We start from the raw sequence: 24,387 nt of genomic DNA, 5'->3' as shown, positions 1-24,387 counted from the left end.
ACCTCAGTTTTACATCTTATCTAAAGAACGGCCCAATTTTTACAGTGCAGTGTCCCCATCACTGCACTGAGGGCATTGGGATCCACATTCAGACCACAGGGTAAGCACCCCCTGCTGGCCTCACAAACACCTCTTTCAGCAGCAACCCAAGCTTTTCCTAGATGGTGTCCTATCCAAGAACTTGCCAGGCCTGAACATATTTAGCTTCAGGGGGATGACCTCTTCTCATACCAAATGTCATATATTAGAGATATTTGCATATGACAGTTGCATAGCACTTGTCACTCCAACGTCGTAAATACAGGGCAAGTCAAAATTATGTTAACACTAATGGTACTGCTATGTATAGACTTAAATACAATTTTTGTGGACAAACATGATGGCGAACAGGCTGAGACATTCCTGTAAATCATCTTGCACATATGAAGTTTGTTTTGTGAATAAATTGTTTCTGCCATTCAAATGTTAACATAACTTTGACTCACCCTGTATTAGCACTGATTTTACTATTCCCATACCAAATGGCATATAACAGAGACATACAGTATGTATTGCACTTGTCATTCCAACAGATGGCACATCACAAACATTAGCACTGCTTTTAGTAATCCCATACCAAATGGCATATAACAGAGACATGTGCATTGCACTTGTCATTTCAACAGATGGTGCATTAATGCTGCTTTTATAAATCCCGTGCTGCTGAAATGACTAAAGGGGACAGTTGATGAAGTGACTGAATCTTGCTCCATAAACAAGATGGAGAAATACGACACTGCATTTAACAATCCGGTGTTGACACGCTGTGCTCTGCATTGTTGAAAGTAAAATCTAATTTCTGTTGAGGAGCAAAGCCAGTCAGCCTGTGGGGGTCTTCATCTAGCCTTGACGAGGTTAAGGACAGAACTTGAAAAGATGTATTGCGCTGCCAGCCGGGCCACCCCGTTTACCTGCAAAGTAAAAAAAAAAAGAACTGAAAATAAAAGGCGAGGAATAGCACAAAGGGTTAACATGTTTATAGGCGCTGGCTCTGGAGAGCCGTCCAGTCACGGGGTCCGAGCTCCATAACACGGTTAGCTCATCTCCTGAATGAGGCGGCACCTTTCGGGAGCGTCCCACTTTTATAGCTCCCGGACCTGAAGGGGTGTGGTCACTTGCCCTCAGTGGGCATCTTCTCCGAGACTGGCATGACAGTTAGTGATTGTGCCCCCCTGGTGTCCCGCAGTGGTAGCGCTTACCGCAGATGAGGCTGGATGGTGGCTCTTGGACGTGGATGTGTGACAACAGGTTTCATTAAAATGTGAACAGAGCAGGTGCAGCTTGATGAATCCTGTCCAGCATTACAATAAGAGGTTTAAGGTCAGGTCTCCACAGCACCCAAAAATGTCACAGAACTCGAACCCGCCTTAACTCGCCATGAGGTGTGACAGTTCATGCAAGTTACGTTACGGCAATCAAACATTTCTCATTATGTGGAGTCGGGTCAAGTCTGAATGCTCTCCACTTTGCTTTGATTCTTCTCCAGATCTCCCTTTCCATCTTTGGATGAGCAGCCCCTCCAATGGGGTGTCATGGACCTCTGACACCCTATTTAATATTCAATATACCCCACTTTACATTTCTCGGGGTCTCTTGCACTCTCAGAAGTTACAGACGTAGGCAGCCATGAGATCCGTCACCCTCACCCTGTGACATCTCCCAAGTTCTCAGCTCTATGCTCTCCTGGCCTCTGTTGGGCATGCCAGCTTGGCAGGTACCCAGTGCCAGTTTCTTGTTTCTTTATCTGTGTTCAGAGTCTGCTCATCCCAATTAAAAAATATAATCCTGGTCAGGACCACAGCAAAGAGTGCAAGGCAGTGTGGGTCATCAGTCTATCGCAAAGCCAACATGTCCTGGGTAAGCGGTGTGATTTTAGTGGCAGGCGTCTGGACAGGAAACAAGAGAGCCGCTCTGCTAGCGAGTCCTTCGATCCTAAAGAAAGCCCTTCACTTGCTGTCATCGAGTCAAGCAGAATCTTTAGGTGAACTGCACACATAATATAAAAGACTTCATATACAATAAGGCCTAGCAAATGGGCAAGATCTCCGTCTTTTGTGATTTTTTTTTACCACCCATTCATGTTAAAAATGAGTGCCGGGGGGCCTGATGGGAGGTTTGCTGTATTTATTTTTTTAAGCCTAGCGATGTATTCTATTGTTTTTATATTCCCATTAATTCAATGCACTCCCGGGCATGACTGGAGAGCGCAGTCCCCAAGGAGCACAAAAGGGACACGCTTGGCTCGGCTCGGCTCGGCTCATCTTCCTCAGGCATGTCTCTCTCTCTCTCTCTGTGTATCCGAAATGAAGCTGGAAGATGAGGATGCGTAGACGATGCCAGGAGGTACAAAGCTGTGGAGCCAGGCAGGCTGAGTGAGGGAGCTTCAAATTAATGAAATCAGTAGAACAAAGCCGCCGTGTTGCAATTCCGTTCAGATGTTTCTTCCAATAACGGCGGGCTGAGAGCAGTGAAGTCCACGGCTACCACGTCTTTTAAGCCATCAGCTGCCAGAGGAAGAGCCTGTCAACGTCAGCATTGTAAATTGACGAAGGCCGAGCCTTTTGAAATAAAAAAATGATCACCATGGCACCGGTATACGCTGCTGTTTAACAAGAGTCTGAAATTTCAGAATACGCTTTTTTGTACGGTAAATTGGATTGAGCTGTAATGGCATGACATCATTGGTTCGTTTGTGCCATCTCTAAAAGCTTCTTATGGGACGTTTCCTACACAGGGCGTCTGGGCTCAGCTGTAGAGATCGGGCGGAGAAGCATAGATTTTTGGGAGCCATTTTAAAGAAACCAGCTGAGGTGGTTCGGGCCTCTAATTGGGATGCCTCCTGGACGTCTGTCTGGTGGGGTGTCTTTCGGGCACGTCAAGACATGGGGGCAGACCCGGGACATGCTGGAGGGATTCTGTCTCTCAGCAAGCCTGGGAACACCTTGGCATATACCCCCTCCAGATGAGTTGGCGGGGAAAAGGGATGTCTGGGTCATTTCTGCTCAGAATGCTGCCCTGTGACCCAGATATGGCGTATATTGTTTTCTGAATCAAATGATTTAATTCTGTTCAGACAAAACAAATGCTTCACCCAGAAGCTCCGTTCTGATATGCCTGTGACTGGCATACAGAGATGGTGGCAGCCAACTTCATAAGAGGTCCTCACAGGTGGCGCAGTGGTAGTGCTGCTGCTTTGTAGTAAGGAGACTGTGGAAGATTGTGGGTTTGCTTCCCGGTTCCTCCATGTGTGGATAGCGCTTTGAGTACTAAGAAAAGTGGTATATAAATGTAATGAATTATTAAGGACAAGTGACGGTGTCTCTATAGTATTTGTCTGCCTGGTTGCTATGTCTCTGTCATTCCAACAGATGGTGCATCACAAATATTTGTGGTAATAAAATACATTACATTTGTCATTCCAACAGATGGCACATTACCAATACTAACATTGCTTTTATGAATGCCATACCAAATGGCAAATGACAGACACATGCATTGCACTTTTCATTCTAACAAATGGCGCATGACAAACATTAACACACAGCAAATCCCAAACTAAATGGCGTAATACAGAGACGTATGCATTGCTCTGTGCCTGTCATTCAAAAAGATGGCGCATCAAAAATGTTTCTAGTAATATACACTGTGTTTGTAGCTCCAATAGATGGCACATGACAAACATTAACACACCGCTTTTACAAATGTCATACCAAATGGCTTGTAACAGAGGCATAACAGATCATTTCAAAAGATGGTGCATCACAAATGTTTGTAGTAATAAAATCCACTGTGCTTGTCATTCCAACAGATGGTGAATGACAGACCTTAACACTGCTTTTACAAATCCCATACCAAATGGCATATAGCAGAGGCATATGCAATGCTGTGTATCTACCCTTCCAACAGATGATGCATCACAAATATTTTAGTAATAAAATGCATTGCTTTTGTTGTTCCAACAGGTGGTGCATGAATACCATTAACACTACTTTTATAAGTCCCATACCAAATTGCATATAACAGAAGCATTTGCATTGCTATGTGTCTATCATTCCAACAGATGGTGCATCACAAATATATATAATGCTTTTACAAATCTCATAAATCTTTACATATATATATAGTGCTTTTCTCACTACTCAGAGCACTTTTTTTTTTCGTTGTGAGTAAGGAGCCACTTCAACTCCCACTAATGTGTAGCATCAACCTGGATGATGCAATGGCAGCCATTTTGCACCAGTGCACTCACTACACATTAGCTGTTAGGTGGTAAAGTGAGGAGAGGATGATTAAGGAGCCAGAATGACTACGCCATGGAGGGCAATTTAGCCTGGACATCAGGATACACTCAGCTTTTTACGAAGGATGCCCAGGGATCTTTCATGACCATAGAGAGTCAGGACCTCGATTATATGTCTTATCTAAAGGACTGTGCCATTTTTACAATATAGTGCCCCTGCCACTGCACTGGAGCATTGGGACCCACTTCATACTAAAGGGTAAGCACCCTCTGCTTGCTTCCCCAACGCCTCTTCTAACAGAAACCTAAGTTTTTCCTGATTGCTCTTTCCCATCCAAGTACTGGCCGGGCCTGAACAGGTGGACCTCTTCTTATAGGAAATGGCATATAATGGGGACATATGCATTGCACTTGTCATTCCAACAGATGGCGCAGCACAAACATTAGCTCTGCTTTTATGAATCCCATACTAAATGACACATCACAGAGGCATATGCATTGCACTTGTCATTCCAACAGATGGCGCAGCACAAACATTAGCTCTGCTTTTATGAATCCCATACTAAATGACACATCACAGAGGCATATGCATTGCACTTGTCATTCCAACAGATGGCACAGCACAAACATCAGCTCTGCTTTTATGAATCCCATACTAAATGACACATCACAGAGGCATATGCATTGCACTTGTCATTCCAACAGATGGCGCATCGCAAGCATTAACTCAGCTTTTACGAGTCTTATAACACTGAAATAACTTACGGGGTCACTCTGTAAACAAGAGGGAGAAATACTGTGCTGCATTAAACAACCCAGCATTCACATGCTCAGTATTGTTGAAAGTATGATCAACTTGCTAAATTACTCCAGGGCCTGTGGGGGGTCTTGATCTGGCTTTGACAGAGATTAAGGTCAAGACTCGAAAAGGAAATGTTGTGGTGCCACCCTGTTTACTTACAAAGCAAAAAAGAACTGAGAATATCATACGAGGGTTAACAAAACCAAGTTTAGCCGTTGGCTTCCGAATGTTAGGCTCCGGTGAGTGGTCCGGCCACAGGGTCGGAGCTCCATTATGTGGTCATCTCCTCCAATGAGACGCACATCTTTCATAGCTCCCTCTCGGACCCAAAGGGGCGGGGTCAGTTGCCCTCAGTGGGCGTCTTCTCCGAGCTGTGGGTTGATAAAGGAGATATGAGAGTTGCTGATTGTGCCCCCTTTGGCGGCCCAGGGTGGTAATGCTTGCCACAGACGAGCCTGGGAACAGCTTGGTGTCCCCCCCGGAGGAGCTGAGAGGGAAAAGGGATGTTTGGGTCATCTTAACTTAGACTGCTGCTCTGTGACTTGGACCCCAATAGGCGTCAGAAGATCGATGGATGAATGGATACTAAATTTAATTGGAAAGGGGCGCTGGACATCTGGCCTTGTCTCTGTGTAGTTTGCACTGCTCTCCAGATTATTCGGCTTCTGTAATGGTGACCAGGAGGATGTGGGCTAATATTTGGACACTTATTTTTTTGGTGTATGTAAAGGCAGACTAGCAAACTGAATGTGGCCGTATGGAGACTCCTAGCCCCTCGTGAGTATAGACATCATAATTTATGTGCTTTTCTGCTGCCCATCACAACCAGCACGTCATTCTCTCCATCCACAGCGCCTCGTATATTCACCATCGTGTCGATTTGTTCAGAGAGGCACAGATCCTCAAAATGAATCTTCAGGCTGGGGTCCCATTGCAACTGCAAGGAAATTGGGAGAATTATCTTACTGTTATCAAAGCGACCCCTGACCGCGAATTTGAAATTCATGGCTGATTGGCTTCATCGTAAGTGACAGGTCCGTCTGCCTTGGGAGGCTTGTTGGAGGTTGAGGAGGTGGCGTCACCTCAGTGGGAGCTCAGGTGGCCAGTGCAGGCCCATGAAAGCGCCTTGTCCTCTGCTCGATGCTTCCAGCTGAGCTGTAGCTCCTGGTCAAAGATGGCCACAGACTGTTAAATCAAGTGAGATGTTTCAAAAGTCTGACAGGGTTGAGGGCATTTTGTGTTTTTTTTTTTTTTCTTAATGCACTTTTAGAATTTTCAGGAATTCTTATGGATATCAGCAGATGTCCCAAATCGAATGACACCCAAGTTCTTCCAGTTTACTGGTACGGATTCCACGCTGCGCTCGACTGATTTATGAGGCTGACACTTAACATCCATAACTGCCATCTGCACTCGGTTATCTTGTAATGAAATGCAAAGACGCGGCTTTTCAAACGACGTGGAATTGAATTACTTCAGGGAAAAGTGACAACATATTAACCGTGAATTAACCGTTAACTGTCTGAAAAATGAGCACGCGAGTAGGATGGCATTAAAAAAGGTGCACACGCGTTTATACCCTGTCACCCTGCCAGCGTTACTCAGAAGTGGCCCAGACTGGAAGATGTGACAGGTGACAGCAGTGGGACACACGTTACTATACAAGGACACGCCAAAGAAGAGGAGAATAAGATGAATTAAACAATTAATTAATTTAGATGTACGACTGAACCATAAAAAACGGCAAAACTAATAATAATAATACTACATTTTATTTATATAGCGCCTTTCCCATGCTCAAGGCCCTTTACAGAATATAAGAACGAATGGCAGAGTATACAGTATATAACATAGTACAAAGAAAATAAAGAAATAAAGAAGAGTAAGATAGTAAATTCAGAGAACAAGCCTAACAGACAACAGAATTGATGGTCCAGCACACACACACACACACACACACACACACACACACTCACACACGACATCTTGACATGGAGGTAAACTGAGAGAAGGCTAATAAAGTCAAGTCGAGCTAAAAGTCTTCCTGAACAGATGAGTTGTATGTTGTTTTTTAAAAGAATTCATGGAGTCGGCTGATTTAATTAATTTCAGGATGTCATTCCAGAGTCTGGACACTCGCTATACAGCTGAAGGCCCTGCTGTCACCCCTGGAGTGTAGATTAGTGTGGGGCACAACAAGATGGCCAGAATTGGAGGACCTTAGTGGGCGGACAGGCACATCGTGATGGAGAAGGTCACTGATGTAGTTTGGCGTGAGGTTATTTAAGGCTTTGTAGGTTATTAGTAGGATTTTATATTCGATTCTGTAAGACACAGGGAGCCAGTGAACGTGGAGCAGGATGGGTGTGATGTGCTCGCTGCTGCTGGTTTGTGTCAGGACTCTTGCAGCCGAGTTTTGAATAAGCTGGAGCTGTGATATAAGAGTAGAAGGGGCACCTGCCATAGTAGGGAATTACAATAATCGATGTGGGATGTGATAAAAGCAGGGACAAGTTTCTCAGCATTAGAAAAGGAGAGGAAGGCGCGAACACGGGATATGTTATGGAGGTGAAAGTAAGAGAGTTTCTTAATGTGATTTATGTGAGTGGAATAAGAGAGGGAGGAATCAAAAATGACACCGAGATTCTTTACAGTAGAGGCAGGTCTGATGAGATCACCGCCAAGATGGACTGGAAGGAGCTCATTTTATTAAGTTGCACTTTAGTCCCAATTTCAGTTTTGTTGCAGTTTCATTTTAAAGAGTTCTGCTCCATCCAGGTTTTAATTTCACTGAGGCAAGCTGTGAGCTGAGAAAGCTCTGATGAAGTCTCACTTTTAACATTGAAATAGAGGTGAGTATCGTCTGCATAAAAATGATAACTCAGTCCAAAGCTATGAATAATATGGCCAAGGGGAAGCATATAAATACAGAAGACAAGAGGGCCGAGGACAGAGTCCTGTGGAGCTCCTTGTGTGACTGGCGCTGTGCTGGACCTGCTGTTACCAAGACTAACAAACTCTTGCCTGTCAGTCAGATAGGACTTGAACCCACTGGAGGGCAGTGCCAGAGATACCCAGCATGTTCTCCATTCTGGACAGTAGAATGTCATGCCTGACCCGAGTGTCAAATGCCGCCCTGAGGTCTAACAGAATTAATATGCTGGTTTGTCCATAAGCCATAAGCAGATGTTTGGTTACCCGTAGCAGAGCAGTTTCACTGCTGTGTTGTGTTGTGCTGTGCTGTGCTCTGAAAGCAGACTGAAAGGGTTCCATCAAATTATTAGAAGTTAAGTAGTTGGGAAGCTACAACACGCTCAAGAACTTTTGACAGAAAAGGTAAGTGGGAAATCAGGACCAGACTCTTTTAACACTGGGGCTACAGAAGCGATTTTAAAAGTGAGCGTCACAAAACCAGTGTCAAGGGATGAGCTTATTATTATTGTAATAGTCGGGATTATGGCATGAAGGCAGGATTTAAGTAGTGTGCTGGGGATGGGGTCCAGTACACAAGTAGTCAGCCTCATCTTACAAAGCAGGTCATTAAGAAAAGCAGATGTGACTGGAATGAAAACCCGCAGCCACAGTGGAACCCCAGGAGTGAATGTGGGACCCTGTCGTTAAGCAAATTAAGCGACTCTTAAAGCGTTTCTCTTACCGTCCCATTCAGTTGGATCTGCCCTGAAAAGGTAAAAAAAAAAGTCCAGCTGGCAGCCCACAGCACTGGACACCAGAATGTGGACGAGCGGAGAAGAACCTCGAGAGTGCTGCGCTGCCACTTCTCGTCACACTCACTACACATCACCTTTGACTCACAAATGTTCTTCATTTAATTGCATCATTATTGTTTCATTTTTTTCAATTTGCCAATAAACAATCTCGGGCCCTTTTCATCTGGATAAGACGTTTTACACGAGGACCAGCTTTAATGAAGAGATTGAGGCATTCGCACAAGAAATCACTCCGAGGCCTTTCAGCACAACAGGGACAAAAAGAAGTGAAGCAGGTTCTGCTCAAGATGAAAGAAGATTAAAACCCACCAGCAAAAATGAATAAAATCACAATGGAGCTAACAAAGCTGCACGACCACACTGAGACCTTTCATATTGTGTCTGGACACTGAAGTGACGTCAGATCAGTAGACATCAGCTTTGGTGAGTCACAACAACTCGCTCTGTTGGTTACACTTGCTTACCATTTACTGCATGACAGCAGATAAGGTCTGTGTGGCAAGGCAAGGAGCTGAAGTGGTGGTGGGCAGTAAATAAACCTGCAGGGGCTGGTAAGGGGCATCCATAGGCATCAATCTATCTATCTATCATATAATCATATAGTGCCTATCTATCTATCTATCTATCTATCTATCTATCTATCTATCTATCTATCTATCTATCTATCTATCTATCTATCTATCTATCTATCATATAGTGCCTTTCTATCTATCTATCTATCTATCTATCTATCTATCTATCTATCTATCTATCTATCTATCTATCTATCTATCTATCTATCTATCTATCTATCTATCATATAGTGCCTTTCTATCTATCTATCTATCTATCTATCTATCTATCTATCTATCTATCATATAGTTCCCTTCATATCTATCTATCTATCTATCTATCTATCTATCTATCTATCTATCTATCTATCTATCTATCTATCTATCTATCATATAGTGCCTTTCTATCTATCTATCTGTCTATCTATCTATCATATAGTGACTTTCACATCTGTCTGTCTGGCACGTTTCACTACTTGTATAACCGTGTATGTGACAAATAAAGAATCTTGAATCATTGATTGATCCACTGACGCAGTTCTCTACACAAATTTAAGGACCATAAAGACACTTCAGCGCGTTGTAATTTTTAAATCGAGTTACTTTGATCTCCCGGTTTTAGATCTTTGCCTTTCAAATTTCGACTTTGATTTTGCCGTCTCGTTTTGGTTTCTTTTACTTGGTGCTCTCGTTCGCCCGCTTTCAGACTTTGCTTTCGTTTTGACAACACCGATCTCCAAGGGGGCCTTATGTAACTAACTTGCTTTTGCTCAAAAATGCGCATAAGCCATTCCTTACATAAGAGTCGGGGTCTTTAAAACACGAGAGCTTGGCGGTGGAAATCGGCTTAATGTTGCGTCAACTTTCAACCATCCAGAAGTCCCATGCAGGCTGTTTTAGTGTTGGAATTTTAGCGACTCCAATGAAGTGCACAGTAAATGTTGTTTTATTGCACATGCCAGTGTTCCTCAGCTAATTATGTCACAGTTAACGGACATGGTCTCTCTATACTAGAGGTGTCCAACTCTGGTCCTGGAGGGCCGCAGTGGCTGCAGGTTTTCATTCCAACCCTTTTCCTAATCAGCGAGCCGTTTTCATTGCTAATTAACTCGTTTTTCCCTTCATTTCAATAGCTCTGTTTTTAAGGATTCAGTCTTCTGAATTGGTTTGTTTCTTCATTAAATGGCAGCCAAGCAGAAACGAGATGACCAGCTAAACTGGAACATCAAACTCCAGCCAATTTCACTCCAACCAGTTCCTTAATGAGAATCCAATTCTTGCTGTTAATTAAGCCGTTATTGAATATCAGGACTTGTTGCTGCTCCCATTCACCACAGCACACTGCTGATTTTCTGTTTTTTTCTAAGACCACCGTGAAAATGTTTTGGTGACCTGAGCAGCCCAACATGGCCGAGACCTTCACCTTTCTTTATTTTCAGGTTAGCTGGTGGTGTGACGTCTTGTTTTGTGTCTCATTATTGTTTGGCTGCAAACAACTAAGGGGGTCTGGGCCACGTCAATTAAAACAAAGGCAAAACAAGTTAATTTGTAGCAAAAATGGCTCACTGATTAAGAAGATGGTTAGAATGAAAACCTGCAGCCACTGCGGCCCACCAGGACCAGAGCTGGACACCCCTACTCTATACGGCTGTCTTCATTGTGGGTAATAATGTGGAATGCTAGCGCGGAGTGTTTTGCCTATAGAAAGGGTGTGCTTTGCGCCATGCGACTGTTTTGTCTTGGCGGAGTTCTCTATTACTCGACTTTCCCCTTTTGTATTCCTTAATGTGTAGCCTTTGTCAAAATGCCTCACATCCCACAAAAATGTCTGCCATCACATCATCCAGGGGAACGCAGCACAATGATAGTGGTTGAAGTGGCTCCCCACTCACTAGCGAGCAGTGAGAAAAGCGCTATATAAATGGAAAGAATTAATATTTTTATTATTATTAAGTTAGCAGATCTTCCTGCTTTGAGTCCTTCCAGCAGGAAGAGGCGGGTCCAAGTGGGTGGACACCCCGGAAGTGATGTCACTGGTGTTACAGCTGTCAGTCATCAGGGACGTCATACATAACATCGTGCGAAGAATTCACACTAAAACATGGCGTATGGACAAAAGTCGGAATGTGCTTATGCACAAAAAAATCCTGATGCACAAATCTGCTCGTTCTCCCACTTCCACGTTCTTCCGCTCCATAAATCCTGGTCAGAGTGAAAAGTAACACACGTGCACGCGCCTGCTGTCCCTCCCCAAACTCCTCCCAGAATTACACCTCTTTGAATATGCAAATCAATATAAATCGCCCTTAAGCTCAGCGTTCTATGAAAAGGCAATGGCAAAAGCACGGGGGGGAAATAGAAGAATTTCAGTGAATACCAAGTGGAGGCAAAGAAAAACAAACTATTTGTTGCTTTAAACAACAAAAGGAAGTTGATCGAGTGACATAGAGTGTTGGAGAAACTCGAAAGCTCAAGTTCACAAAGTCGCACAGTGCCGGAAATAAAAAAGAAGTTGTCAGATATCAAAGTCAACGTGAAAAGGCGAGTCGTAGCCCACCGTCTGAGTGTCATATGAAAGCTTATTAGGGTACAGAGAAAAAGAAAATAGGTACACAGGGGGAAAAAAGTATGAAATGTCAACTTCAATCTCGACATTTCCACTTTAATCACGTAGTTTATTTTGTCATTAAAGTAGAACATCATAAACTTCATCTTAAAATCGTATCATTTACTAGTTTGTCAAATCCCATTGTAACTAAAGTAGCACGTTAAAAGCTTTGTATTGTATTTGATCTTCTATGTCTATATCTTCTTAAACGCGCTTTCTCTTCCTCCAACAGGACACAGAATCCATTACATCCGTGATATTACAGCTCTCTGAATAGTTAAAATACTGAGATGTAAACGTGATATCATTTTCATGAGGATTGGAGTTAACGCACGTTATTAAACATGGGAACACGGTGTCGCAGTGATTGTTCCTGCCTCACGCAAGATACTTGCTGCGCCGTGCGCGACCTTCGATGAAATAATTTCATTTATTGCAACAGTACTGTCTCTCTCAAACGTACTAACCTCCAATTCCTGTCCTTCCTTTTCTTTCTCCAAATACCCAATCGCCACACAATCAGCTCAGTAATGGATGTCAAGCCATCTGTAAGCTGAGAACGGCGATTCTTCAAAACTTTTAAGGAACATTGAAATATCTTCGTAGTACGTGTTTAATTATTCTATCCATCTATCCATCCAGGGTCACGCCAGCCCCATGAGAATACAGCGCAAGGCAGGAACAATCTGGGAACGGGGGCGCCGTATCCTCACATGTTTAACAATACAGATTATTTAAATAAAGTTAAAGTTTTATCTGTATAATATAATCGACATATTTTGCTGCATTTCATCTTAAATATGATATCGTCATCATATGTAAATGCGCACTTCATAAAGTGGCTCAGGTTGTGCGATACTGTAGTGAAAGTTTACAGTGAGATGATTGTACTTACAAGGAGCACTTGTTGGACTGATTGAGTGCGTTTATTGCTCTTGGGATGAAACTGTTTGTGAACCGCGAGGTCCATACAGGAAAGGCTTTGAAACGTATGAGGGCAGTTCAAATAGACTGTGTGCATAGCTGAGGAAGCATGTGCTTGATGCTGTATCCCGAATTCTCTTTCCGCTCAGCTGCTATACAGATACAGTGATATAAATACTCCGAGAGGTGCAGTGAGAATAGAATGGAAAAAAAAAGATCCATTGTGGCAACTACTAACGGGAGCAGCTGAAAGAAGGAGAAGGTGCAGTGAAAGCAACAACACTAAAGCAGTTATGGTATTTAGAATAGTTTGACTTTTCTGTGGACCATTACATTGTCACAGGTTAATTACAATCAGATGCCTTAAACTAATAAACGATATGCGGTTGATTTGAGTGTATTTGTAAAGCCGCGTCAGGAATGTGGTTCTAAAAAAGAAAGCGAAACCACACAGGAACAGCAGCACTGCGTTGATGCGTACGCACCGTTTATACATGAGGCCCCAGGTCTGCAGAGGGTAAAGAGTAAAGGCTTTAGGGCACAATGCCAACCTCTGGAATGGCAGGGGAATTACAATCAGCAGAGCCCTTACACCGTCCCGTATGTGCACACGAGTCACAGGTGGCCAATCACACAAAAAGAGGAAGAAAATTTGAAAAGGAGAGAAAATCCCCCGCCTTGCCCCTATAATGACAGAGTTCTGAAATTTTCACGCTACAGCTGATGGCTTCCTTACTTTTGTGAGATGTGGCAGAATCTTTAAGGCACTGGCCCCATGTTTGGTGGCTACCACATCCCCTGCCCCTCATTTTTTTTTTTTTTTTGCATATGCACAACAGATAAAGGGTTCTGTTTGAAGTACGAGCCGCCTGAGATGTAAGGTGATGAACTGTAATAAAATGAAATATTCAGCAGGATGTTCCGTCTCCTGCCGTTCTCATGTAATAGTTATGAAAAGTGTCACATTCATTTAAATACTGTGCGTGAGTTTTTGTCAAGGAGAGCGGCGGGGACGTTGCCGCTTTTTATATGTGGACGTGCCAGATTTTTATTTGAGAGCATACATTCTGTCAAGTCGCGACCTTTTAAGCTCCTAGCCAGAGAAAGCAAAAAAAAAAACCTGAAGCAATATTTCACGTAAATGAGGCAGGTTTATGTTCTTAGGATTCCATTACATTTGGTCTCATTCAAAATATTATGAGCGCCCATAAATGAAAACCTCAGCTCTTTATTAACAGAGCAACCGCAAAGATTTACTTCTCTGATGAGCTCGGTTACACTTCGCATGAGTAATGGAGGGCGGGGGACAAGAGAACGAACGTGACGGCTTTGGTGGCTTGTTTAGGATTCACGGGTGCTGGTCGGGTTAGCAAAAAAAATATTAAAGTGAGGTCAGCGTTACAAACGATTCAACATTAAGGAGTGATTAGCCGACGAGAGCACACTGATGGAGGGAGCGGTGTCATAAGAACAGGTCAGGTCAGGGAGCAGGCACTAGTACCGCACATTGCCACACACAGCTCATGACAAAAGAGCTCGGGACCCCGGCTGCCAACCCCCCAGGCAGACACGCGGTCCAGCCAGATGTTAGATGGGCACCCCCTTGCTCTAGTCCAGCTGTTTGGGTCCTCAACAATGGTCTTGTCTCATTTGTCAAATTTCTAATCTTTCTTATGCTTCATTTTCACTGTTATGCTGACGACACCCAGCTCTGTGTGCCTACCAAGCCTGATTCCATTCTTCCACCTTCTTCCCTCGCTGACTGCCTGCAAGAAGTTAAATCATGGCTGTCTGCTGCTGCTGCTTCTTCTTTCAGCTGTTCTTGTTTCGGGGTCGCCACAACGGATCATCTTGTTCCATATCTTCATGTCCTCTCTCACCACATCCATAAACCTTCTCTTAGGCCTTCCTCTTTTCCTCTTGCCTGAGACCTCTATCCTTAGCACCCTTCTCTCATTATACCCCTCATCTCTCCTCTGCACATGTCTAAACCAACACAATCTTGTCTCTCTGACTTTGTCTCCCAACCGTCCAACCTGAGCTGACCCTCTAATATCCTCATTTCTAATCCTGTCCATCCTCGTCACGCCCATTGCAAATCTTAACATCTTTATCTCTGCCACCTTCAGCTCTGTCTCCAGTGCCACCGTCTCCAGCCCACATAACACAGCTGGTCTCACTACCATCCTGTAGGCCTTCCCTGTCACTCTTGCTGGTACCTGTCTGTCTCAACTCACTCCTGACACTCTTCTCCACCCATCCCACCCTGCCTGCACTCTCTTCTTCACTTCTCTTCCACACTCCCCGTTACTCTGTACTGTTGTTCCCAAGTATTTAAACTCATCCACCTTCGCCAACTCTACTCCCTGCATCCTCACCACTCCACTGACCTCCCTCTCATTTACACACATGTATTCTGTCTTGGTGGTCATACTGACCTTCACTCCTCTCATATCTCCACCTCTCCAGGGTCTCCTCAACCTGCTCCCTACTCTCACTACAGATCACAATGTCATCAGCAAACATCACAGTCCACGGGGACTTCTGTCTCATCTCATCTGTCAACCTGTCCATCACCATTACAAATAAGAAAGGGCTCAGAGCCGATCCCTGATGTAATCCCACCTCCGTCACTCCTACAACAGACCTCACCGTGGTCACACTTCATATCCTGTACAACTCTTACATACTTCTCTGCCACTCCCGACTTCCTCATTCAATACCACAACTCCTCTCGAGGCACACCGAAGCAATGCAACTAATTCTCTTATCTCTTCTTTCTCCCAGGTTAACAGCTTAGGTGTTATTCTCGATAGTACCTTAAAATTCGAGGCACATATTAATAATGTCACTTGGTCGGCACATTTCCATCTACGTAATATCAGCTGTTTTCGTCTCTTTCAGCTCCCAGCACTGCCATTGTTGTTCATGCTCTCCTATTGATTATTGTAATTCTGTCCTTTGTGGTCTTCCTCACAAACTCCTTTCCAAACTTCAGTAGGTTCAGAATGCTGCTGTTACTCGTATCGTTTACCAGAACCCCTTCCATTGAAAACGTTACTCCAGTCCTTCATCAGCTTCACTGGCTCCCTGTTAAATATCGCATTGATTTTAAGATTCTGCTTATTACTTACAAGACCCTCCATAATCGGGCAGATCCTTATCTTTCTGATCTTCTTCACATCTCCATTCCTTCTCATATCCTTAGATCTTCTTCCTCTGTCAATCTTCTTATCCCTCCTGCTTGCTTGACTACCATTGGGTTTAGAGCTTTCAGTCGAGCGGCCCCTCGCCTCTGGGACCCTCTAACACAAGACATTCGTAATATCGATTCTCTTTCTACCTTTAAATCTCATCTTAAAGCATATCTTTTGAAGCTGCCTTATTCTGTCTGATAATTTTAGCTGATTAATTTAAATTCAATTGTATTATTGTGTTTCTTCTAGTTTTATTGTAAAATTGTATTCATTTTATGTTCTGACTGTTGATATTGGGGCGGCACGTTGGCGCAGTGGGTAGCGCTGCTGCCTCACAGTTAGGAGACTCATCTGGGTTCGCTTCCCGGGTCCTCCCTGTGTGGAGTTTGCATGTTCTCCCCGTGTCTGCGTGGGTTTCCTCCCACAGTCCAAAGACATGCAGGTTAGGTACATTGGCGATCCTAAATTGGCCTTGGTGTGTGTGTGTCCTGCGGTAGGTTGGCACCCTGCCTGGGATTGGTTCCTGCCCTGTGTTAGCTGGGATTGGCTCCAGGTGACCCTGTGTTTGGACTCAGCGGGTTGGAAAATGGATTGATGGACTGTTGATACTGATGTGCTTTGTAAGGTGTCCTTGAAAGGCGCCTATAAATAAAATATATTATTATTATCTTTCTTTTATAAAAAAAAAAATCTTGGAAGGAGATGAGATGTGATTTTCTCGGAAAGACACTTACACGTCCCGTAAGACGAGTCCACACCCGGGGCTGGAAATAAACGACAAAGAGTCAGTGACAAAGTAGAACGTCGTAAAGAATTCAAAAACGTTGGCGCGGTACACATGCTGAGCAGGTTAGAGATAATGGAAGTACGAAAATTCGAAAATCTCAGCAAAAGGATAGGAAAGATCACATTAGCGCAAACAAACGGAAATTATTACTCAATGAAATGACAGAACAGCGAAAAGAGATCGAATGTATTGTTCGGATTTAAACTTTAGGTCGGAGACTTGTAAATCGTCTAATTTGTGTTGCCAGCGAGAATTAAAAGATTCAAAAAACGTTGTCGAGGTATGAAGGCCCGTGAGATGGAGACGTTTAACGTGAGATTCTTTCAAGTCACGCCAACTATTTTCAAACAAGGCCGCGGTCATCTGACCTCTCAGTCATGTGGATGCTTTTGTCAGACACACTTCCTGCCCTCTCAGCTCTTATAAATTTTATCAGTAATTTTATACGTTCATTTTATACGACAAAGTGAAGATGAAAGAGCACGGACAAACATTCGAAAAAGTTGTTTTATTTATTATTGAGAAAGAAACGATATTCACTCATGGGCAGTTATACGTTGTGTTGTCACGATGTTAGTCCAAACACGGAATCAAAATTCAATGCGATCTTGAAGAAACGTTAATTCCAAATATTGTTTTTACTAAGATTTTAAAGTAAAAGTGAACATAATGCATATGTAACAATTCCCATGAAAATAACAATCTCTTAAAATTGTTCATCTGGAGTGCTGGCTCTGAGGCTAAGGATCTGCGCTGGTATCCCGAAGGTTGCTGGTTCGAATCCCCGTCACTGCTAAAAGAGATCCTACTCTGCTGGGCCCTTGAGCAAGACACTTAACCTTCAATTGCTCCAGGGGTGCTGTACAATGGCTGACCCTGTGCTCTGACCCCAAGGGGTATGTGAAAACAAACAAATTCCTAATACAAGAAATTGTCTTTGGTGAAATGAAGAACCAAAACAAACCTGGAGATGGGCGAGCGAAGTGAGCAGGGGGCAGAGCCCCCTAGTTATTAATATTATTATGTTTCTCTGTGGTTGTTAAAGATTCCTGGGCGTTCTTCATAAACAGCATTGTATATCCCGATGTCCTGGCCAAATTGCCCACCACGGCCTGGTCAGTCTGCCTCTGTCTCTGCTTGGGTATCTCACCTCCTGACAGTTCACATGTGCTGAGTGTACTGACACAAAATGGCCGCCGTCACATCACCCGGGTGGGTGCGGCACATTAGCGGTGGTTGAAGTGGCCCACACTCACTATGTCAAGCACTTTGAGTAGTGAGAAAAGATAAGTGTAGATAAGTGTAAAGAATTATCCATCCATCCATCCATCCATTATCCAACCCGCTATATCTTAACTACAGGGCACGGGGGTCCGCTGGAGCCAATCCCAGACAACACAGGGTGCAAGGCAGGAAACAAACCCCGGACAGAGCGCCAGCCCACCACAGGTGTAAAGAATTATTATAATTATTATTATTATTAACTGCAGAACACAATTTCACACAGCAAATGCATATTTACAGTACCTTATTTGTGGACTTGAAAACACCAAAGTTATCCTTTAATAATTCCTAAAATCACTTCACCGGTGATGCACGTTAAACTTTCTGGTTTAAACACTTTGAGCTACATTACTTGTATGAAAATGTGCTATATAAATAAATGTTGTTGTTGTTGGTGGTGGAACGTAACTCTTCGAAGTCTGTAACATGCCAAACCTGGGCTGTTTGTGACTCTCGTCAGTCCGACTGCGCCAAATGTCTGTGGTACGTGCCGCTTAGGAATCTGAAGGTGACACATCATCATTTCTACCAAAGACGTCTGACTGGCCTGCGATGTTGAGGAATCTGGAAGTAACACCCTGAGTTGACCGAATGAGTGATTTCAGGTTTGGATTTATAATAAATATGCGAAACTGTTCAGAAAACACGTTCTTAGTTTTGCATTATGGGTTGTTGAGTGTGGCTTGTTGGGCACAAATCACAAATGCAGTACAGTACAATTTATTGTTGTAGAGCCCAAAATCACACAAGAAGTGTCGCAATGGGCTTTAACAGGCCCTGCCCTGACTTTCTAAGAAGACAAGGAAAAACTCCCAAAAAAAAATCGAAGAAACCTTGGCATAGGCAGTTCAAAGAGAGACCCCTTTGCAGGTAGGTTTGGCATGCAGTGGGTGTCAAAAACAAAAGGGGGGTCAATACAATACAATACACAGAGCAGAGCACAAGTAATCCTCAATACAGTATAAAAATAAACATTTTACAAATACAGAGCAGCAAATGTATCCATTTAGGATTAAATTAACAGCAGAATAAAGAGTGCTGAATGTGCAGGGGTCTCAATACTTCCTGAAGCCCCTGTAAAACAAAATAAAAACAAACGGGAGTAGTAGAGTGACAGCGAAGACAGCAGGTATGCTCCCTTCATCTAACTTGGCAGATGGCAAATGATATTTCAATGACCACCACAGCATGACTGGCCAGTGGCAGCCGTCTGCATCCAGCTGTTCAGTACAAGAGATGGCACACGGCTGTGAAGTGACGTACTTGGCCTGCTTCATCCTGACACGAGGTGTTCAGTGTGGAAAAAAGGACCTGCGCTTCAGACAGACAGACAGACAGACAAGGCACTGATAGATAGATAGATAGATAGATAGATAGATAGATAGATAGATAGATAGATAGATAGATAGATAGATAGATAGATAGATAGATAGTGTAGTAGGCAGGATTAGATAGATAGATAGATAGATAGATAGATAGATAGATAGATAGATAGATAGATAGATAGATAGATAGTGTAGTAGGCAGGATTAGATAGATAGATAGATAGATAGATAGATAGTGTAGTAGGCAGGATTAGATAGATAGATAGATAGATAGATAGATAGATAGATAGATAATGTAGTAGGCAGGATTAGATAGATAGATAGATAGATAGATAGATAGATAGATAGATAGATAGATAGATAGATAGATAGATAGATAGAGATGATCCTGTTCAGTGGATGCAGTGGATTCTCCATGATGGACAGGAGTCTGCTCAGCGCCTGTCGCTCTGCCACGGATGTCAAACTGTCCAGCACTGTGCCTACAATAGTCTTCCTTCCTCACCAGTTTGTCCAGTTGTGAGGCGTCCCTCTTCTTTATGCTGCCTCCCCAGCACACCACCGCGTAGAAGAGGGCGCTCGCCACAACTGTCTGATAGAACATCTGCAGCATCTTATTGCAGATGTTGAAGGATGCCAGCCTTCTAATGAAGTATAGTCGACTCTGTCCTCTCTTGCACAGAGCGTCAGTATTGACAGTCCAGTCCAGTTGATCATCCAGCTGCACTCCCAGATATTTACAGGTCTGTACCCTCTGCACAGTCACCTCTGACGATCACGGGGTCCATGAGGGGCCTGGGCCTCCTAAAATCCACCACCAGCTCCTTGGTTTTGCTGCTGTTCAGTTGTAGGTGGTTTGAGTCGCACCATTTAACAAAGTCCTTTAGCAACAGTGCTGTCAATTCCTGGGAGCTTTAAAGCGGGTGACGGTTTATTTGCGTGTTTTTTTCTTATTACTTACAGCGGGATCTCTTGTAGGTGAGCATTTCTGTGCTTTTGAGGAGGACTTTTTGCTTTTGACAGAAAACTAACATTCCAGTGGTATTCTACTCCAATGCCAACATGACAAAAAATAACTTGTAGGGCAGTTATGTACAATAATCTCTATATGTATCAAATCCAAAGTCTGTCTGTATGTCTGCCCGCTTTTCACGAGCGGACTACTTAACGGATTTAGATCGGGTTTTTTACCCTAATTTGCTTGAACATTCCGGTTGATTTTGCGACTTCTCTCATCGCGCTAAGAATCAGAGTTCGGTTGCAAGAGTGAGTGATGTATTCGCACGAATCTGAGAGAGATGCAGCGGGCCAAAGGCGGGGGGACGGGGCCTTCCTCATTCACACTCCAGCCTCCATTTGAGTCGCTCTACCTCTCGCCACGTGTTGGAGCGCACCTTGCCTCTGCTGAGCTAGTGATGCCTGTTTGTTCAGCAGCCGTTATCATCTAGAGACTGTTACGGTGTAACGTTTGACTTTGTTGAGAGAGAGAGATCAGAGCTACGTGTGTTTTAGAAGGTAGCTGCTCATTAGCAGGGATATCACGGCCATGTGCTCTTCTCCCCACGTGATGGACGCTGAACATAATCAGATACGGTGCCAACATTTGACGTTAGAGCATTCCTACCTTCCGCTTGGCCAGAGACACCTTGCCAACTTTTTACATTTTTGGCAAAGAGATCACAGCTACAGTCTCACCCTGTTAGTAAAACCAAAAATATTGCCAATCAAGAGACCCTCGGATATGAAAGCTATCAATGTAAATTCTTCTCAATACAAATGATTACATATTTTTTATTGGTTTTTAAAGTTTGTCCTGTTTCACTACTAGGGGACAGCTGGTAATTTATAAATCTGAAGTAACGTCTCGGTAGATCATCTCAGTAAGAGAGAGTGGGTCAGGTATAAGCCGTGCATTTTCTGTCACTACACACAGTACCTTCAGAAAGTCGGGGGGCTCCTTCACATTTTTGATATTTTGTTAGTTTGCAGCTTTGGACTAAAATCATTAAAAGCGACACTCAATACCCCAAAATGACTTAACGGAAACAGGACTTTATTCATTTCTGCACGTTTTGTCAAAAAAAGCATTCACACCCTCCACGGTGGCACAGTGGGTAGCGCTGCTGCCTCGCAGTTAGGAGACCCATCTGGGTTCGCTTCCCGGGTCCTCCCTGCGTGGAGTTTGCATGTTCTCCCCGTATCTGCGTGGGTTTCCAGTCCAAAGCCATGCAGGTCAGGTGCATTGGTGATCTTAACTTGTCCCTGGTGTGTGTTGTGGACGCTGAAGTCGTAAAAAAAAACAACGGGAGACAAAAACACCAATTTAAAATAAAAAGCAATTTCTTTATTCTTAGTGAGAGGAGACTGCTGCAGACCTATATACTATATTCATATAGTAAAATAAAAACTCAAACCTCACATTGACAGAAGTTTTCCGACCCTGGGCTGTGACACTTGAACTTTAGCTCAGGTGCATCCCATTCTATTTATCGATGTCGAGATGTTTCTACACCTTGCTTAGAGTCCACCTTCATTGATTGGACTGGTTAGGTGAGGCACATGTCTGTCCATCCACAGAAACTTTTTCAGGTTTCATTCATTTTACTTTCTTGTATATGGAGTATTGGGGAAACACTGTAATCAATCGAAGATTCGATGTTGAGATTTTGATGAATCTCGACATTTTAGACCTCCCTGGCTTTGTCATATACGAAGTGTAAGGAAAGTATTGGAATCCTTCAAAAATTCCATTTCGAGATCTTGATGACTGCGGGGTTTGTTTGCTGCCTTGTGCCCTGTGTTGGCCGGGATTGGCTCCAGCAGACCCCCGTGACCCTGTAATTAGGATATAGTGGGTTGGATAATGGATGGATGGATCTTGATGAATCTCGATGTTTTAGACCTCCCTGAGTCCAAAAATACCATTTTTAGAATTGTATCTGTCTCTGTGAGTGTTAACCTGAGTACGCTTTCACTTCGATCAACCAAATTTTGCATACAAGTATGAGGTACAAAAAGTAGATTTCTGTCAACTTTTGAGCTATTTCTGCTAACTTGGTGGTACTTTTTTATTCATCCAGCTGCAGAGTCTGATTTATTCAACTTTAGTTTTTCATAATAATTGTTCAATATATTATTCATTTGATTTGATTTGTTGTTAATGGTTCTTTAACGTACATCTCTCTATTATAAAAAAAACTCTTGGAAGGGAGACGAGGCGTGATCTTCTCGGAAGACACTTTGATGTCCCGCGAGACAAAAGGACCGCTGCTGTACAGGCTTTGAAATGATCGACCCGCAGCACGACCAGCAGAACACGCAGCTCGCCAGCAGCTGATCTGACTGCATCTCCTTAGCGTGTGTTCAGCCCACCATCCCCTCACAATGCCAGCAGCGTTATGCATCCCGTGAGAAAGACATTTAACCACAGCCGGGGCCGGAAATAAAGGGAAAAAGAGTAGATGACAAATTAGAACGTCGTAAAGAATTCAAAAACGTTGGTGCGGTACACATGCACAGCAGGTCAGAAATAATGGAAGTACGAAAATTCAAAAAATCTCAAAAAAAGAATAGGAAACGGAAATTATTAGTCGATGAATTAACGGGTCATCTCCCTCCAAGAGTGGCTGTCTGCTGTGGTTAGCAGGTTAGCCGGTGGTCAGCGTTGCGTTCCCAGTCTTTATTTCGATTTTCTTTATCTCCTTGCGTGTCTTTTCTACTTTAGGCCTGGCTGTGTCTGCCTTGACTCTCCTCCCAGTCTGCGCTGGCATCAATGGCTTTATATCCTTTATGGATTTCTTTTTCATGGCTGTTTTCCGGCAATGGTGGGCTGTTTTATTACTGATTTTGATTGTTAATTTTTGATTTTCATGGATTCATTACAACAAGTTTGAAGAGAACAATCTATTTGATTCAACAATAAAACATTTGATCACAATACAAAAAGTTAAATGGTTTAATTGTGTTTCAAAATCCTAATTCTGATTACCGTAGATACTCGCGTATTAGTCAATCTCGCAGATAGGTCGAGTGTATTTTTTAAGTTGAGGGTAAAACTTGGGTTTTTTCATGGCCCGTTGTCTTAATAAGTATGATCTTCTCACCAATACCATTGGCGTTTCATCCTCGTGACCAATGTTACTGATTTGTCTTTGCTTGATAATAAAATTTATGAAAGGAACTGCCCTTTTCTTCTAGATCTTTCGGCAGCTGATGTGCGATTTTTGTTCGCCGACGAAGGCGCAGCTCATATCCTTCTATATAAAAGCGGTCGGGATTGTCCTTCCGTCCCGTGAGTGCTACGCAGGCGCGGAGTTTCACACACGCCCCGTCCATTTTGCAATGCGATGTGATTTGTAGTTTCGTTTTTCCAGGTAAAAGATGATTTTCTACTCCAGACTGTGCGATATCTTCTTCTTCTCTCTTACTATATAAAAGCGGTCAGGATTGTCCTTCCGTCCCGTGAGTGGAAATCGCAGCGGTATTCCGCTTATCACAGACTTACTACTTGCAGCTTGCGGTACGAAGCGACATGATGTGAGCAGAGTTCTGGTGCTCCCATCGTTCCCTTGCTTTTAAAAATAGGCAAAATTATGTCTCTGGAAATAATTAATGTTGATGGAGTACCGCGTAGTAAATATCAGGGGCGTTCAATTGGGCGACCTCAATATAGAAAAAAAGTTTAAATTTCATCACAAAAATAACAGAAACTACGAGTATTAAAGTAATCCATCCATCCATCCATTTCCTAACCCGCTGAACCCGAATACAGGGTCACGGGGGTCCGCTGGAGCCAATCCCAGCCAACACAGGGCACAAGGCAGGAGCCAATCCTGGGCAGGGTGCCAACCCACCACAGGACAGTATTAAAGTAATACCGCTCAAATGCAATATAACCAAATT

At 43.4% G+C, this 24,387-nt stretch overlaps 1 protein-coding gene across 2 annotated transcripts in view; it reads left to right on the top strand.

Annotated features, from left to right (window-relative positions):
- khdrbs2 (KH domain containing, RNA binding, signal transduction associated 2) overlaps positions 1–24,387 on the top strand; it is a 344,899-nt gene that overhangs the window by 227,870 nt on the left and 92,642 nt on the right. The window lies entirely within an intron of this gene.

This window comes from Polypterus senegalus, chromosome 16, assembly GCF_016835505.1.
Source record: "Polypterus senegalus isolate Bchr_013 chromosome 16, ASM1683550v1, whole genome shotgun sequence".
NCBI classification, from domain to species: Eukaryota; Metazoa; Chordata; class Cladistia; order Polypteriformes; family Polypteridae; genus Polypterus; species Polypterus senegalus.
This window is presented reverse-complemented; position numbering and strand designations above follow the sequence as displayed.